The following is a 15,350-nucleotide window of genomic DNA, read 5'->3' on the forward strand; positions in this document are numbered from 1 at the left end:
GCACAAGTACAAGAAAGACCGGAAATTAAAAGCTCCAGTGTCCTTTTTAGTGACAAAAAATACTGTAGAGCAACAAGCCACCCTCCCAAGCCCCCCTTTTTCCTTAAAGTCATCCGATCAAAATTTTGATATCACTATTTTGTTCAGTATAGAAGGAAGGTCTAATAACTATGCCCATGGGGATGACATGACCCCCACCACCCCTGGGGAAGGGGGTGTATGTTATGAAATTTGCCCATTGTTTATATGTAATATTTGTTATTAAGAAGTGTAAAGATGTTTTTCAAGAGGAGGGTGGATTTTCTGGGGATTTCTCACGTGGAGAATTTTACGCGGGGAGGGGAGGTATCGGGGGGGGGGGTTGTTAAACTTAACAGGGAAAATTTTACATGGGAGGATTACGCCAGAATTCGTATACAAAATTCTTTTTGTTTGTCTTACTTTCTTTTTGGCGTCTCAATTTAAAATGTGGAGATGTTCCAAAGGAAATGTGCGAGGGAAATTCTATGATTAACCTAAGTCCACTCTCGTCGTATTTTCTAATTTCTCTAGAATTCAAAAACTAGCGCTTTATTGAAAAGTGGGCCTGCTTGAGTTTTGTTAGACAATTATAAATGTAACGTTATAGGCATACTAAACGTTATAGGCATCACGGCTGTTGAAAGACAACTAAGATTACACATAAAGTCTTTTACTTTCTCCAAGCTACTCATGGGATTGCTGCTTTTTAATTTGGTTTTGTGTTTTGCTATCAAGTCTTAGTATCAAAATCACCAGATATTTTAGGGTTTTCCAATAATTACCTTTTCTTTTTCATTTTACCCCCTCCCCCCAAAAAAAAAGAAAAACATATGTCACTGAAAATACAATTCGACTGCAGTGCTAACATAAACTTCAATTGAAAAAATCTCCAATCTCCTTTGAATTTAAACTCAGACCTCGGGGAAATCCATTACAAGCAGAGCTGAGAGAACTCCTTTTTTCTCTACCTGAGTAAGGCGCTCAGCAGAATGAAGTATCCACATTTGTTGAGTGGAACTTTTCCGGAAATTAGAGTTGTCTAGGAACAAAATAATTTCAAAGAAAACAGCCCTTGATTAAGCAATACAACAAGGGCTATCTTCATTGTTTTCGTTGGAGCGGCTCCCGAAAAAGTCAGGTGATTAAAGACCGTTTGACTTGTCAACAGAAGAATAGGGAGAGAAAGGTCTAATGAAAAATAAATAGGTGGTTCCAGAGCTCGGATAATAAAGAGGCAGAAAACATTGCTATGATTGAAGTGCCCCTGGTACCAGACGCTATCTAACTTACCAATGAAATAATCGAGAAAGTAGGACCATGGTGGTAAAGGTGTAAAATAGCGGCTCTCCAAAAGGAGACATGCTAGAACAAGAAGAGAGACATTTTTAAATTGCTAAATTTGTGCTCATTTTCACGGTTTTGTTGGTATTTTTGACAGTTCAAACCCAGTCCAGAATTTCATCACTTCCATGTTATTTTTTTATATATATGAGGCTATTAGGGCTATATATGAGGGCTTTATGAGGCTATTAGGAGGGAGGTGCTCATGAAGGATTGTCAAAAATGCTAACCTAACCATAAAAATGAAGATAAAATAGCATTCTAAAAACGCCTCTCTTTTTTTCAACATGTCTTTTTCTGAAGAGCTGATATTCTAACAAAATACCGAAAAACGAAAGATAGAAGTTCCAGTGAAATTAAAATAGAACTCGGATAATAAAACGACAAAAATTGGAAGTGTTATCCGTTTAAGACGATAGCTGATGTTCAAAATCTGCCCCTCTCTTAAGCCAAGGTTCGAGGCCCCCGCCGCTCCCCGCTTGGCCCCCCGCCACTCCTTAAAAGTTTCATTTCAATTCCATAAGCTGTCCCTGAGAAATTGCAGATACGCTTTTGTGATTACCTCGCTACACACTTTTTCGATTTACACCACTACTTCCCCGTGAATAAACTCGTGTTACAGGGTTTTACAGTGCTAAACTTTCAGGCGGATTGGAGGCAAAAAAAGATTGCTCCTATAGCTAATTCAAAGTTCAGCTCTGGCTATTAGTAAGAAAAAACTGTTTGGTGAATCGGAGACAAAACATCTTTAGAAAGTACAATATTAATTGGAACGAACAAAATATAAAAAATAAACGTTTGAAATATAACGTCAATAGAAAATACAACACTTCCATAACCGTGTATTAATAGATCCCTTGCTCTAGGAAGCCTAAGGCAGAGGATAGGCTTTAAAAAAATAAGACAGTAACACGCCCTCATTCAGATCAAGGCTACTGCCGTCAGTGCTCATCGTTAGCTAATATAAGCCCAATAACAAATAACCAAAGCTTCAAAGGTTCAAAAACGTGATGGTACCACAACCATTGAATCATTCAATAAGTCTTTCTCAGATCCCTGCAGGAATCCAACAGGTGTCATTCTGGATGATATTAATTTTACAATCAGGAGTATAAGGTGCTATGGAACAGAGTGGCAGCTACCCCTCCATTCCTTTGTAGCACCCTTAGACCTAATTCTGCCGCAAGATTTTTGGTTGCCCTTTCCAACACTTTCAAGCAAAATGTGGATATGGTCACATTTGTGATTAGACCCCGACGCCGCGCCGGCGAATCAACCGAACGCCGCCAACGAGAAGCCCAGTCGACCGCCGCCAGCAGAGGCGGTGGCGTTCGGCTGACTTTATATTAATTTTGCGGCAATACTTTATTGCGTCAACCGCAAAGTCGGAGCTTTTCTTTCTCGTGTAGTTTAGTATTTCGATTTTCCTGATTAGAAATCAAGCAGGGCTTGCACAATCCCCGAATTTTCGGGTATTTCCCCGAAAATCTATGCGTCACCCCGAAAATAAATTTGGTTCCCCGAATCCCCGAAATCACGCAATCACGGTGCTAGCCCTAGCGATTTATCACCAGTGACTTTCCCTCCCAAATATTACTTTGCATACTATAATTCTTCACTACTCTCTTGTTCGTTAATTTTCGTCTCTTTTTAGTTACTTTGCATAAAAACCAGAGAGATGCAATATGCAATTGCAAATATTGCAATATACACAGTTCTTCATATGTTGACAAAAAAAAGTATTTTCTTTATAAAATGAGTTTAAATAATTTCGAATGCAGTTTTCCAATTGCTATTTCTTACATCATTTGTAGTCAAGAACTTTACTTTCAAGTTGAATAGAATTATAGAACGCATTCACTACTATACAGCTTCAGCCTTCAGTTGGATTTAGAAATTGATAGCCGACAGATTGTTTCTACAGCTGAATTCCAAGTTTGCAGAATTTTTTTTCTTTTGCTGTTTTTAGATAAGATTTTTTTAATGTTTAATACTCAACTGTTGACTGATAGATTAAAGAAAATATAATCTTCTTTCTGAAAAATTTACCCCCCCCCTCTCCCAAAAAAACTTCTATTGAGACAAAATGTAGCTATAGACTAAGCTATGTACAAGGTTGAGGAATCAAAAATTTAAATGGAAGTTACCCCAAAAATATGATTAAAAAAAATTTTGTAAATTATTGCCTATAGGGGGGATAGGGGCTATCATTTTTAAATTATAATACCTCATTTTTTTACTAAAAGCAGGGATACCAAAAAGATATTAATTTTTTTTTCATTTAAAGTGATGACGGAAGAAAATGATATCAAATTCTCTGGGAAGCCATTGAAATATTTTGATAGACCCAGGGCCCCCCATTGGGACTTGTTCGTTGCATTGGGTATTTCGCGATTTCTCATATGCTACTGGCCTAATTTGGCTTTTGTGTGTGCTCCCTTTTAATTAGATTCTTTAGATCTTATTGAATGCCACGGCGAATCTATGACTCACTTTTCCATAATTTGAGGGATATCTGAATAATTTCGACAATTTTGGTGTTGTCTTTGTACCCCTTTACTCATACCCTCAATTTTTTTCAAAGAATATTAAGCTGTTTAACGTTATTTTGCGTGTTTGTTTGAACCCACAGTTTATATAATTAGCAGTATGATCTTTCCCTATCTCACCCATTATAAAAACCCGGACCGAGGTGCGAGTGCTCCAGAGAACCTGTAAACACAAGCGGCATTAGATCTTTTCACGGGTAGACAAAGAATAATCACCTACGGAACAAGTACTGACAAAACCACTTGGTCGGCTCACCAATAAGTGGACAATAAGTGCACAAATAAGTGGGAGGAGCTTTTTGTTCGCACCGTGAATGAAGAGCCAGAAATCATCTGCGGTAAACTTACTGGATAATTATATAAATTGTGGTGTGAACCATAGAGTGACCTAGTTAATTATTAATTAAACTACTTTTGTAATGTAAAGCTGAGACGGTATCCTATCAAGGTGGTATCCAGAGGGGAGGGGGGTATTACATTTAAATGATAATATCTCGAAATTTTTTTGTTGGCAGAAGGGATGCCAAAAAGCTATTTTATTTTAATTTAAAGCAGAGACGGCATCCTATCAAGGTGGTATTCAGAGAGGGGGGCAGGGATCTATCATATTTAAATGATGACACCTCGTTTTTTTTAAAGCAGGGATGCCAATAAATTAATTATTTTTTGTTATTTAAAGCAGAAACAGTATCCTATCAAGGTGGTACCCAGGGGGGGGGGGGTAGGGAGCTATTATATTTAAATGATAATACCTCGATTATTTTTTTTAAGCAGGGATGCCAATAAGTTAATTATATTTTGTTATTTAAAGCAGAAACGGTATCCTATCAAGATGGTATACAGAGGGAGGGGGCATAGGGAGTTATTATATATAAGGGATTGTACCTTGATTTTTTTCTATTGAAAGCAGGGATGCCAAAAAGTTGAAAAAAATTAAAGATTTTCGTGACTCACACTTGATACGGCACTTGTGTAATTTTATCGTCCAAAGGGAAAGGGACACATGCATCCAACCCGTTTTTTTCTTATTGATAAAACGAGATTCGCACTAAAACGAATGGGTGTGACGAAAGCGATATCGACATCCCTACCTAACGTTGCGCTCGAGTGACAATGGCGCCCTTGGTCCAGTGCCCAAGTTACATTAAAAGACCAGGTCATAATAAAAGCTTTCAATTTGGGAAGTTCAAGGAGAAGTCTTTGACCGTCTTTATGACATCAGGGTACTAGATGTTGCAATGTTCTTACGTATCTACAGTGGTTTAAAAAATTCGATCACCCCACAAATGATGACCAAAAATATGCACAAATATAACAAATGTAACATTTGGAATATCAGAACAGTTTTTTCAAAGCTTTGAAGAAAAGCAAAAAAGGCTAAATACCTCACAGGTGAAATTTTGACCACAGGTGACTTATTGTTGCGACTTTCTTAAATTTGGTAATTTTTGTGAGCATTTGGAAATCAAAGCTTAAACTCAATAACTGATACTAGATAGATATATAGATAGATAGATTTATTTTCCATATACCAGTAAAATAATTACATAACAATCTGTAAATCCCCACAAAGGCTCCATGGCCTGTAGGAGGGGGATTATGAAAAGATAAAAAAAACATTAAACATTTAAACACTAAGGATTTAAACAATATAAACATAACGTTAATATTTAAACATATAAACATAAGCATTTTAACTTTTAACATTTAAAGCATTTGCTTAATAAAAAAAAAAAAAAAAAAAAAAAAAAAAAAAAAAAAAAAGGAGAGTTCACTAAATAAGCTTTATCAAACTACAGTGAATCACAACATCTATAAAAAGGAGAGTTCACTAAATAGGCTTTATCAAACTACAGTGAATCACAACATCTATATATATATATAAAAAAATAATAATAAAAAAAAATGAAATGAAATAAAACTTTTGGCAGCAGGCAAAAGTAAAGAAAATTAATCACATGAAAACAAATATTTTTTACTAGTCTTTTGAAGGTGCCAAACGAGTGGCATTCTCGAGCCGAATCGGGAAGGGTGTTCCATGTCAAATGACACGCAACAAGAGGATTAAAATCGGACCTTATTGTTGGTGTATGGGGAATTTGGATATTTAGAGAACTACGGAGTTGATAATTTGACCGATCAGATACAAAAGAAGACGTAAATCTAAGGGACCTAGGAGTATCACCATGGAGCTGAAGAAAAGCGAAAGACGCACAGGAAAGAATATAAAGTTTTTCAATATCAAGTAACGGTTTAGTTGCCGAACAATTTACATCCTGGATAAGATTTATAGCTTTATCATAAGTATTCAAAAGTGGTTGGAGAAAAGAAGGGAAAATAGACATCCATATGACTGAACAATAGGAAACATAAGAATGAATTAAGCTATGAAATAGGATTCTTAGAATTGGCCCTGGAAAGATATGTTTTAGTTTTCTTAGAGTACCGAGGTTTCTGCATACCTTCATTTTAATCAAATCAATATGGTGTTTAAAAGATAAATTTTCATCTAGGAGGATGCCTAGGAAACGGACATGGCCATCCTTTGGTCTACTAATAAAGCCTTTGGATATATGAATTTCAGATAATTGAGGACAAGCCTGGGATATACGAGAAAAAACTAAAAAACTGGTTTTAGAAACATTTAAGGCAAGAGAGTTAGCATCAAAACAAATTGAAACTCTCTCAAAGAGGTCCACTAACTTTGTACGAACCTCATCCTCAGTTCTCCCAAAAGTAATAAGGGTGGTATCATTGTCAAAAGTAACAAGAGAATCCGAGGTATGCAAACTATAGTTATGAGTAAGGGAGACTGTTGGATGACATAGACGACAGCAATAAAGAGGATTTTTATTTCCAACTGCAAAAATTAGGTCATTTATATAATAGTCTCCTAACATTTTGTTTGGATTAAAAGTGACGAACTAGGAAGAAAATCTCAACATCTTCTTGGAGCCACTTCAGTCTGCATATTATTTCATTTAATTACATTAAAAACGGATCAGCTGTTCTTTTTTTCCTAAGAAAATAGTTGGCACTTCATTTTTCTTCATACCGAATAAACCAAAGTGTTTTTTGTTTCATTGTAATTGAAGTGTTCTCATTTGAAGTATTCGTCATATATTTTTCAATTTGATAAATTTACTCCTCTTAGATGCAGTTTATAATTTAGCTGATATTAGGTATTTATGAGTTTATAATTTGGAATGAATCTCCAAAAGAAAAAATGAATAATATCCAAAAGAGCAGCCAAAAGCAATAAAAAAAGCTGCAGTTCAGCCTTAGCCTACATGACATATTCTATAAAGAAGCCAAAAAACTTTAAAATGTATTTTATTTTTAATTGCTATTAAAAACTAGTTTTTAATCAAGGAAGGCTTTTTAGGAATCCAGAAGAGCAAAAAAAAAATCAATATCAAAGTCGCCCATTTCAACTGTTTTAAAGGTGACAAAACAGATATAAGCAAAGGGCATTATAAAAAAATTAAGCTTCTAAGTTCAAACTTACATTCAAAGCTTTTACCCAGATAACTGACGAATATTGTGGTACAGTATTTGAAGTTTTGTATACAGCAATGCTCAATGAAAAAAACTTCTAATTTTGATAATTATTAAGATTAAGAATACATAGCTAATAGATACTTCAACTAATATGCAAGGGTTCTGAAACGCCACAGCCATTTCGTTTCTACCTGATTTCTACTTCCCTTGATGAATAACGAAGAAGACCAGTTTCCAGCCAGCGACTTGTGAAGTTTTGAACTCATGAATAGGCTCGAATTTTTTGTAAATTTAAGCTGTGATTTGAGAAAGACTGACGAAAACATTAATGTTTGCGGTCAACATTGATCGCACCGGCGGCGCGCCACCGGTAAGATGTGCCGCACCGCCGCCTTACCGGCGGCGCGGCGCGCTGTTTTTGGCCCCGCCGCGGCCGGTCTTCCCTCATCGGCGTGGCACCGGGGTCTATTTGTAATTATGATAAGGGCTAGCTTGTTTTATATTATATACTTTGTTAGCCATCCGGTACAAAATGTCTACTAGCCTACTCAATTTGGCTTAATTCTCCCCTCAATTGGATTTTTGCTAGTTCCCCCCACATAAGATTATTGGAAACTGAGTTTGGCGTTTCAAGGATTGTTGAATTTACGCCAACGTTTAATAAAGCAAAAATGCTCAAAGATTGATCTTTGGATTTTGTTCTGTTATTGTTCTGTTAATCAGAACAATAACATATAACAATATAACAATAACAATAAATTATTTGTTCTGTTAATCACCCGCTTGCAAAACGAAGATTTTCTCTTTTTTTCATCCATCCCAGATGCAACAAAAATAATTTGATATCTGCCGCTCTTGTTTCTAACAATTTCTGTGATAACCCATTTTGGTAAAAACAGAAACTTGTAAATAATTTGAAAGCACCCGAATATGTTACACCCAAAAAGCAATTATTTACCCTCTGAACTCTTGATTTCCGCTTGCAAAAACGCAGATTATCAACGGCTCTTCTTTCTAACAGTTTCTGTGATAATACATTTTGGAAAAAAGAGAAACTTCTAAACAACTTGAAACCATCCAAATAAAGTTGCGCCCAAAAAGCAATAATTTATCACGCAGACTATTTAAAAACTAGAAACGTGTATGGAGATGGAGAGTTAGGCTATGATGAAACATGAAAGATTGTTTTAAGGAAAAGATCATTACTTTACTTTTAAGATTTACTGACTGTTTATCCAGAAACTACATTTTGTAGCTACTATGTTGACTTTTTCATAATGCAACATAAACTTAAGTGACATGAAATTCTATGCATAAATATAGTCTGCTAGGAACTGCCCATATTCTGGGAAAAATCTGCTCTGAGAAATTACATGACGTAATGTTAAGTCTTGAAGTTATGCTAGTTTGAAAGGCTTTATAGCCAGGGTTGCCGCCCAAGGGATTTTTTTATATTGCCTAGACAAGATTACTAAATCAGTACATATCACTCGATTATTGAAGAAAATCACTAAATCAACAAAAAATCACTAAAACCTAGTGATTTTTCTCACCAGGTGGCAACCCTGTCTACAGCATACTGTAAAAGCGCTCTTACTGATCATGTGACAGCAGATACAAGGCCGTATTTGCCCGACTCGTAAAAACGTAACAAAAATGAATATAAACCAATTTTTTATGCGTTTAAAGTTTTTTGCACCCCCCCCCCCCGAAAAAATGGAGAAAACATTGAAACGTTATGGAACATTATATTCTTTAGAAGCCATAGGTGAAATAATCTAAATTTGGCACTAAAAACCACTAGCCAGAAAGGCTTTCCATTAACCGGCCTTTAATCGCTTTCAAAGTCCAGTCATTTTAAGTCTACTAGCAAAGATCAGTCAAGTCGCATTCCGCTAGTCGCAAATATCAGATTGATAGCTAAGCCGGTTTTGGGTAGCCAGCTCGTACAAAATCCCCAATGCATAATAGCAAATTTGCCCCAGTGATTACAGAACAGCCCAGGAAACTTTTCAAGTCAAGGTACGACTTTCTTTTTCTTCAATAACTAAAAACTCTTTATTGGACTTGGACATCGATAAGAAGTTCGTTAAATTAGGCTACTATCATCCAACTACCAAAGGAAACAAAATCTAAACATTTTTTCCCCTCCAGGCCTACCTTAGGTCTATCCATGCCTGAATTCACAAATTTTTTCGATTTTTCTTTTAGTTGTTTCAAAACTATTAAGATTTTAGGTCAGTGTCACATCTTCATCAGTGATGCCGCCTCAAACCGTTAAAATAAATTGACAAACAAATTAGAAAAGTTGACAACATTTTTTGTCTGTAAAAATAAAAAACCAACAATTTGTTGATTCCCAAAGACAGAAAAAATTTCGATTTTTCAATATCACATCTTCATCAGTGTTGCCACGTCAAAACGTTAAAATAAATAGGCAAACAAATTGGAAAAATTTGACAGCATTTTTTGCCTGTAAAAGTAAAACCAACAATTTGTCGATTCCCAAAGACAGTGCCACATCTTCATCAGTGGTGCCACGCCAAACCGTTAAAATAAAAAGACAAACAAATTGGAAAAGTTTGACAACATTTTTTGTCTGTAAAAGTAAAAACCAACAATTTGTTGATTCCAAAGACAGAAAAAATTTCGATTCTGTTTTCTGCTGAATTTTCACCCATGTTTCTTATTTTCTTCTTTTTCATTTGGAACCGCTAATGCCTGAAACTAGATATGAAGATATTTTTGATTAACAGTTGAACTCCCAGCTTTTCACTATTTTTCAAGGTTCATATGGCCGTGTAAATTTCCACTTTAAAAATTGAAACAACCAGATTTAATTTACGCTATCTTACTTTTCTTACTTTAATTAGATGGTTTCTAAGAAATAGTCCAAGACTTTTATTTTTTTTAAACTTGACAAACAAATTCTAAAAAGCTAAAAAATAATTAATGCTTACACTTATTCTCCTTTTTTCAGACAGCTCTTGAATTTTATTGAACGTGACAAATGCTTTTAAATATCTCACAGTTTTTTTTGTTTATTTATTTACAGGAATTCTAGTGATTAAAAGACAGTTTTGGCTTTACTATAAAAAATTTTGGCTTTATGCCAAAATTTTGACAGTTTGGCTTTATTATATAAAAAGCTTCGATATATGAATGGGTTCAATACTGTAGGACCTATTATTTTTTCTAATAACCTCCGATAAAGTAAGAATATGTTTGTATCGCTGTGCCCTGATATTCTGTTATATAGTGCCTTTGATTCGAAGGGATATTTTCATTAGACTATCAAACATTGGTTCAGAAATCTACTTCTGTATTTTTCATAACGGGTATTTTTTGTGTTTACTTTTCATAAATTTACTTTTCGCCCTCTATCAGAAAGTCATTCCTTTGTCCTTGATAGCAATAATAGCATTGGCAGGTTTTCACTTCCTATTTCAAGTATTTCTACCAAATTTATCGATATCCCACATCTGTTCATTTCTTTATGACAACTCTCCCACCCCACCCCACCTGAAAAATACATGGAGATGTGCTAGTTTACTGTTTATGGTGATAATCACAAAGTAAAAAGGCGAAATCGCAAATAGTAGAAACATTTTAACCATAAAACAATAATTCTAGGATAATATCGACAACATATTTACACCGAGTTAAAAGTAAGTGAGAGATTTTCGTGGCACGTTTCCCGAAAATGATTCAGTTTTGTGGGTAGACAATGCACTAAAATTAGTAAACAGTCTCAATCTGACCCAAATATTGATGCCAAATTAAAATAATTAGGCCAATAGGAAAAACAAATTAGTGCCAATAAACATATTTAGTTACTGTTTTTTCTTAATTGTACAAAATGAAAGCAAAAACGATAGGATTATAAAATAAACAAAGGTACTTATGCATTATATAGAACACACCGCTATATACGAAAGAAGTCAAGTTTGGTTAATGCTAATGAAATAAAATCGGATGTAAATATAATAGTTTAGAAACAAATTTGGGCTATACATTTGCGCATTAGGAGGGGGGGGGGTTAAAGCATAGCATATATTAAATATGTAACCTAACCTAGGTAACATTTCCCCCCCCCCCAAACCCAAAAAAACAACAGTTTAAATATTGTAAACGCAATAAGCAATCACGCTTTGCAACCCATTTATCTCTTGCAAATATTCATTTGACGGGTTTCCATTTGTATTTCCTTGTACAGTCTATAGCGGTATGTTATATATAATGCATAAGTACCTAAACAAACAGGAAGAAGCAAATGTTTGAACGTTTTGATTTCTTCACAATTGAGAAGGTAAAAAAAACGTTCGGTAAAACAAACGTCGGCGACAGCAATGCAGCCGTCCATTGTCACTAAATGGAAGCGTACACCCTCAGCGTTTTTTTACCGCTGACCACTGCTGATGAGAGTCTGTTTGCAGAGGGTACATCATAAAAAGAAAATTAACTTGGAAGTCGTAATGAATTTCCTTTCCTGGGAAAAGAAAGGGCGATTGTAAAAAAAAAAGAATCTAAATAAAGTGACTAGGAAGTAATCAGAAATTTAACGGAGTTTGAAACGTCAGGGGTCGGGCCCAAATAAGCCCCTGCCTTCGAGTCTATTGACAATTACGCCCATTTGACAATCTGTTTGCACATAGTATGTTTTGATTTAGTTTAGCTTTCCCCTCAACATTTCCTCAAATTTTCACTTCAATACCCTCAACCTTGATAGTACTCGCTACAGAAGTAGTCATTGTAGTGGTAGTAACAGTAGCAGTGGTAGTAGTAATAGGAGTTGTAGTAGTAGTAGTAGTAGCATCGTGCAAATATTGCCTGGTACTTATATGTTAGCATGAAAACACTCAAGAGGTGAGGAGCTCTTTACCCTCCAATCACTTTTAACTCCTAAGAAGGGTACTAGAAATTTCAATTTTCAATCAAATGAGCTGCTTCCGAAGGTTTTACGACAAATCCTTCTATACGAAGTATCTTTGTGAAAAAAAAAATAATAATAATACAGTGTGCCCACATCGCTCTCTACTTAAGCAGCTCTGATGCGTTGTCTATGATATTCCAGAGACACCCTTTTGACTATCTCGATTTTGATTTAGTTTTACATCCCCCTCATCTTTCCCTGGAAGTTTCAACTTAATTCCCTATTCCATTCCCGATATATTGCATCTGCTCCATTTTGACAACCTGGATGCAATTAAGCTCTTTTGATTTAGTTCAACAGCAGTACTGGTAGTAAAAGCAGTAGTAGCAGTAGTAACAGTAATAGTAGTAGTAACAGAAGTAGCAGTGGTTACAGTAGGAGTCGCAAGTAGTTACAAAGATGATTTCTTAAACCACATTGGCCCGCCGTAATATAAGAAAAGGAAACGATCAAAAATGGGGTTTTAAGACCAAACGAGATACTGCATAAACAAACAAAGTGAATATTTGGAGAGGACAACCGCCTCTCTTCTTCAGCGCAAAACGAAATAATATATTCAAGGAAAGTGCCGAAGAAAAAACCCAACAAAAACAAACGCGGAAAGTCAATGTGAAAAGAAACAAAAAAACAATGAAAAACTAAGAAATTTAAAGATGAATAAAATTCAATAGAAGTAAAAAATTATAAAAATTAAAACCAAATACATGACAAACATAAAAGCGAGTCATCCTCCCATATTCACGATTTGCAAAAAATCCAAAAAATTATGAACTGCCATCGACGGATACTAGCAAACAACGTACCCTTCGATACGTTAGCATGTCTATTTCCTAGCTATTTAATTGCTAGGCCTACTAATTGGAAAATTTACCGTAAAACATCCTGCATATTATAAAGCAAGAGTTAAATTGTTTCAACGTTTTCTTTTAACTTTATATATTCCTTGGGCTATATATGGGACCATCAGGGAGGGCAGTGCATTTGTGAGCCAATTGACTATTACATTTGTGAAGAGCGTACAAAAAGGAATAGAATAGCATGTTCACCTTTTTCCTATGTCAGTTATGGAATCTTGTATATATTGACCAAAAATATTTTAGGATTTCCTTCAAACAGTTCCCTGGTCATAACGATTGGCACATTTTGGTAAAAAAAAAAAAAAAAAAAAAAAAAAATTGGGGCTACTGAGAAGGGAACATGCTAAGAAAACAATTCTTAATTCAGTATATGCAAAGAAATTGTAGTTAGCGCATTTTGAATGCTCTCCCACAATAACGGTAATTTCCCATTATATGGCCATTTACAAGGAAACCAGTCACGAAAAACCTGTTTTTGACAGGTTAATTCAAGAGACGGCTATAGAGTAGGCCTAATGCAATCCATAGCGAGATTTTCATTGCGTATGCGATATTTAAACTGTTGTTTTTTCGTGTTTGGGCGGGGTGGGGGGGGAGGTACTTACGCTAGGTTAGGTTACGTATCTAATATATGCTATGCTTTACCCCCCACCCCTAATGTGCAAATATATAGCCCAAATATGTTTGTAAACTAGTATATATTCGTCCTATTTTATTTTATTTCATTAGCATTAACCAAACCAGACTTTTTAGAAATGCCCATATAATGGGAAAGTACAACTATAACTTACCTCCAACCCTCTAATGCGCAAACAGAATCGTTCGTAGGGTTGGGGGTGAACAAAGCAAAATTAATTACAGCACCCCCTCCAGACTCAAACATAAGCAAAAAAAGGCGAACCTCAAAGTGAAAAAAGTATCAAAGCGGGTAACCGCCCAGTTGCACCCCTCAGCTCCGGCACCCTAGGCCGTAGCTGGGCTGTCCCGGTTACTCCACTCCCCCTTGAACGGCTCTGTGTGCAAATACATAACCCAAATTATATATTTGCCATGCGTCAACTCTTGTTTCAACCCGTGTACCCGTAAATTGGATCAACGCAGACCAAATCAAGAAACGGAAAACACATTGGAAATACTTTATTTTGGCAGTATTTTTGCACATTAGGGGGTTGGGGATAAAGTACAGTGGAAGCGCATTCAAAATGTGGCAACTACAATTTATCTGCATATTCAATTTATTTGCATATTCTAAAGCAAGATCTGTTTTCTTAACATATTTCCTTCTTAATAGTTTTAATTCTAGACTTCTACCCAAGTTTATTTGATAATTCTAAAAAAAGAGCCCAAATATTCGAGAAAAATTAGGGGGTGACGTTTATATTAACGGACTATTCAGGTAATTAAAAAATAAACAGTACTGGTGCATTATGCGGGCACCACGAAGAAGTCAAGTTCGGTTAATGCTAATTAAATAAAATGAAATAGGATGAATATATAATAGTTTATGAACAAATTTGGGCTATATATTTGGACATTAGGCGGTGAGGGATAAAGCATAGCATATATTAAATACGTAACCTAACCTAACCTAGGTACCCCTTTCAGCCCTAAACCCCAAAAAACAATTGTTTAAATATTATAACTCATTGAGAAACAACGCTTTGCAATCATTTATCTATAGCGGTCTCTTGCAAATAGCCCGACTAACGGGTTTCGTGACTGGTTTCCTTGGTACAGTTTATAACGGTGGCCCGCATAATGCACCAGTACTAAATAAACTTACCTCTATAGTCAGAATCGCATCCAAAACCAAATTTAACATGCATTTGCAACAGAAATAAACTTGGTCAATATATACCAAATCATATTATTGAGTTTCAAATAAAGTGAATACACCATTCGATGCCTTTTTTTATGCTGATTAAGAATATAATAAGCATTTCTATCGGAAATGAATTTCTGCCCCCCCCCCCTATATGTGCGATACCGAAACCAACCTAACCTAACCTACCCCGGAATTGGCACAGATAGGGGGGGGGGCTGAAGTAAATTTTCGATAGATATGCTTATTATATTCGTAATCAGCATAAAAAAAGGCATCGAATGGTGTATTCACTTTAGTCCTAACTCAATAATATGATTTGGTAT

At 35.5% G+C, this 15,350-nt stretch overlaps 1 protein-coding gene across 4 annotated transcripts in view; it reads right to left on the reverse strand.

The window, feature by feature from the left end:
- Window positions 1–15,350, reverse strand: part of Evi5 (ecotropic viral integration site 5) — a 237,974-nt gene that overhangs the window by 204,087 nt on the left and 18,537 nt on the right. The window lies entirely within an intron of this gene.

Source organism: Artemia sp. Qi Xiang Cuo, chromosome 18, assembly GCF_049724085.1.
Source record: "Artemia sp. Qi Xiang Cuo chromosome 18, ASM4972408v1, whole genome shotgun sequence".
NCBI lineage: Eukaryota > Metazoa > Arthropoda > Branchiopoda > Anostraca > Artemiidae > Artemia > Artemia sp. Qi Xiang Cuo.